We start from the raw sequence: 4,660 nt of genomic DNA on the forward strand, positions 1-4,660 counted from the left end.
AAGAGAATGAGAGAAAGTAAAGTAGGTTGCTGCCTAATTGGCATTCCTTCCCCTGGATTTTTGGCAATGAGATAGCAAAGCCTGAAGACTAATGCCAGAGGGGGAAATGGGAGTAAAGACATAAAATCACCCCCCCACAGACTGCAGCTTCAGAGACAGGTACATGCTATAGATGCAGCTTGAAGCAAAAAATGTCTAGACTTTTCCAAATTAGACGGTGTTTTTTGAACAAATTGTTCAGATTTTTGAGTGTACTCACGTGAATATTCCAGCCTGCATCAGAACAAAACAACAAATGTTGAAGAACTTGTTTTTCCCCTAGGATAAAAAACCTAATTTCTACTTGGCTGTAGAAAATAAACAATCCACAGTAGCTTAGAGGCTTAATTAAAAGCAAAATATACCTGTGGTAAGAACTGGCAAACATTGACTTTTTAATGGCTTCTGTGAGCAATCAAAAAAACCCAAAAAACCTACTTGACTTTGCAGTGTAAGGAGAAATGCAATTCTGAAGAGCAGCTGGGCTTTGGGACCCTGACCTTTGCTGATGGTACCCTTGGAGATAAACAAGACTAAGGCAAGCACTTAAGTGATACACAGGACAGAAAATATTACCTTAACAAGATGTATTTTACAGAGCTGTGTGGGTTTTACTACCAGGCTATGACTTAGATCTAATGAAAAACAGAAACAGAAGTGTTTTTGAGATGGTGGAAGCAAAATTTATTACCACCACTAGTGGAATGGCAAAGGAATCTCAGCCCTTGCTGTGCAGCCAGGGAGCCACTGTGAGGGGATTCAGTTGACCACCTTGTGGAAAACACAGTGATACTCAGCAGAGAGTACAGGGGCAAGATTTTAAAGAAATTACACTAAAACCTGCAGTTTTATTTGATTTTAAAGGATTGTTTACTGTGAACCTTCTAAGAAGGACTTTTACTTGCTCTGAGGACGTAGCTCACAAGGAAATAGAAAACCATCTCTGCAGAGCTGAAGAGGATTCAGCTGTCCTTAATACACATTTGAATGAGAAAAAGTAATTAATATCTTGAATGGGATAGTAGATGCACAAACTCATCTTTCTCTCATCTTTCCCACTGTTATAAAACACAATCTAAGACTCGTCCCATTTGTGCAAATGGTTTCTAAATGGTCCATTTGCTTAAAAGTCCCTTTTTGCTGTGCTGAATCTCCTTCCTAGTATGAGAGCCACATTTCACATTAATAGTTGTGCCACAGTTAGTAGACCCCCTGTAAGCTCAACGCTCATCACTGCTGCATTCACTGGCTTGCAATAAAGTTATTCCACATCAATTCATTACTGGGGAGAAGATGGAATAGTAAATTCTTTCAGTTTTCCTGACTTGTTCTTCTGTTAGCCAAATAAACAAAGGGGGGAAGCTGGCTAATTTGGTAAGAAAAAAGCTTTCCTCATTGAAACATCACAGGCAGTAAGTAATCAGTGGGCTTTTCGTTGTTCCCTTGATTATCCCATGTCTGCAACAAAGAGAATTCATTCTGGTGTAATGTTTAAATGTAGAAAATATAAAAATAATAATTTGTACTGAATTCATATGGTGGAAATCTAAGATGTTTGCTAAGAAAGATTATAATGGAAAATAAAACACATACAATTTATTACTGACTTTAATCCTTTTTCTTCTTTCTTTTAGACAAGCTCATTACAGAAGGAGAACGGAATTTCTGCAGTAGCTGCCTTCACTCACAGGCCTCTGATGAGCAATCAGCCCTGTGCACTGAAGCATGAACTTTATATGTGTACAGAAATTCACAGTTCAACAAATTCCCCAGATCAACCTGGAGATGGAATAACAACAGAATTAGATGTGTTATTACAGATAGTGACCCAACACCTTCAGTCTTCGTCTTTCATTTACCTTCCACTTTGCCTGAATCCAAAATGACAAGCTGAGTCTGTCTTCACTCAGTCATTTCTGTGATGAAATATTTGATGAAATTGCTGCAGGCCAAAATTATTATTGCTTTCTTTTAATTTTGATGTTGTTTTGCTCACGTTGCTATTCACACAGAAGCCACACAGGGATGGAAGAGATAAAGAACAATGTTGCATTGTACATGCTTTGAATGAAACTTACATCCCATTTTTTTCATGTAGGAAAACACATGAAAAATCCTGCATGTCTTCCAGTTTCCCAAGAGGAATAACTCACTAGGTCTCATTTGCCAGTGAAAGCAGCAACAATTGAATGCAACAAGTGGGATTAGTTTAGCATCTGTTGGTGACTACAAAGCAAACTTCTCATCCCAGTGCAGCTCCTCCCTGCAAGCCTGCCACTGTGTCCCTGGTTATCATGCTCTCAAAACAGCAGCTCCAGCTCCTCTGTGCTGCCCAGGCTGCAGTGAAGGGCATCTCCCTGGCTGCAACAACAGGCAGCCAAAGCACCAGCACCTTTGGCCTGACCCAGCGGAGAAGACAAAATACCAGCTCCTGTCAGGGTGGACAGTAGTTTGCTGGGGTAGGCAGATACTGCTATTAAATTACAAGGATTTATTAGGTCCTCCATTTTTAGCATATCTTTCCTGGGTTTTTGAAAGGGAGGTCTTGCTTGACCAACCTGATCTCTTTCTACGACCATGTGACCCACCTATTGGATGAGGACGTTGTCTTCCTGGACTTTGGCGTGGCCTTTGACACCGTCTCCCACAGTATTCTGCTGGAGAAGCTGGCAAATCATGGCATAAACAAGTGGGCTCTTCACTGGGTAAAAAACTGGCTGGATGGCTGGACCCAGAGAGTTGTGGTAAATGGGGTTAAATCTAGTTGGCGGTCACCAGTGGTGTCCATCAGGACTCAGTTTTGGGGTCAGTCTTGTTCAATATCTTTATCAGTTATCTGGATGAGATCAATTATCAGATGACACCAAACTGGGTGGGAGTGTTGACCTGCTTGAGGGCAGAAAGGCCCTGCACAGACTTGGACAGACTAGATTGATGGGCTGAAGTCAATTGCATGAAGTTCAACAAGTTCAAGTACCAGGTCCTGAACTTGGGCCACAACAACCCCATGTAATTCTACAGGCTTGGGGAAGAGTGGCTGGAAAACTGCCCAGCAGAAAGTGACCTGGAGGCTCTAATTTATAGGTGGCTGAATATGAGCCAGCACTGTGCCCAGGTGGCCGAGAAGGCCAGCAGCATGCCGGTGTGCATCAGGAATAGCATGGCCAGCAGGATGATTGCGCCCTTGTACTTGGCATACTGTGTTCAGTTCTGGGCTCCTCTCTATAAGATGGACATTGAGGTGCCTGGACATGTCCCGAGGAGCTACCAAGCTGGTGAAGGATCTAGAGCACAAGACATAGGAGGAGCAGCCGAGGGAGCTGGAGATGTTTAGTTTGAAGAAGAGGAGGCTGAGGGGAGACCTCATTGCCCCCTACAACTACCTGAAAGGAGGGAGGTGGGTGTTTGCCTCTTCTCCCAAGTAAATAATGACAGGACCAGAGGAAATGGCCTCAAGTTGCAGCAGGGGAGGTTCAGATTGGATATTAGGAAGAATTTATTTACTGAAAGAGTGAGCAGGCACTGGAACAGCCTGGCCAGGGAGGTAGTTGATTCACCATCCCTAGAGGTATTCAAGAAACATGTAGGTGTGGCACTTCAGGGCATGCTCTGGTGGCTGAGGTTGTGTGGTTTTTTGGTGGTGTGTGGTTGTGTTTGTTTGGTTGAGGGTTTTGTTGTGCTGATGGTTGGACTCAGATCTCAGAGGTCCTTTCTAACCATAACGATTTTCTGATTCTGTGATTCCCTTCTTCAGTTTAGTCTGCAAGACTTGAAAAAGTATTAACTTCTTTCTGTGGCACTGTGTCCAATGAAGGACATTGGAGCTCTTAGTGTTGTGGAAAGCAAACCCGAAATCCATAGGCACCTTTTTGACATTATGCTTTCACACACACACACACACACACACACATATTCTAGACCTAAGTAAGGAAAGGTGTTCATGAACAACTAACACATATATTCACAGGTAAAGGAAGAAAAGTCAGGAAAAAAGCACCATAAAATTCAATATCTAGGTTTTGTTTTTCTTTTTCACACCATTTACTAGAGGTGGCATCAGTGGCAGACAGACCTTAAATGTTGGTGCTGGGACAAGAGTATTTCCAGTTGCTTTTCCTGCCATGCAAAGGCTGCTGCAGCAGCCTGCTTCTGAAATTGGAGTTTCCTTACTTGTTAGGTAACTCAAGATACAACAAGATGCCCTTTTTCAGGAGTAAAAAAGAATTTGGCTTTGAATAACAGGTGATATTTTAATATTTCAGCTCAAACTTATTTTCTTAACAGGCAAATAAGAGAGTCTTTTAGATTTCAGGTGCCTCATAAAAATACTCACAGTAACTTTACTTTAATAACCCCCATCTGTCATATCTGAGACTTCAGACTCTTCTCTACCTAATACAAGTCTTAAGCCAAGTAACATCAGCGACACCAGCAGCACAGAGCCTGCCACTTCATCTTTTTAAATTTATTTTGTTACCTTAACTCTTCCCCTCCTCCCTTCCTTCCCCTAGTTGGTCAATACTTTTAAGATTTTTGATCACTAAAATATGTAATACATTTTCTATTAAACAAGATATTTTGGAGTCATGTCTTTAGTGTATGAGCTTAGTAAGGAGTAATT

This window comes from Chaetura pelagica, unplaced genomic scaffold (assembly GCF_000747805.2).
Source record: "Chaetura pelagica isolate M959 unplaced genomic scaffold, ChaPel_1.0 scaffold15, whole genome shotgun sequence".
Lineage (NCBI taxonomy): Eukaryota > Metazoa > Chordata > Aves > Apodiformes > Apodidae > Chaetura > Chaetura pelagica.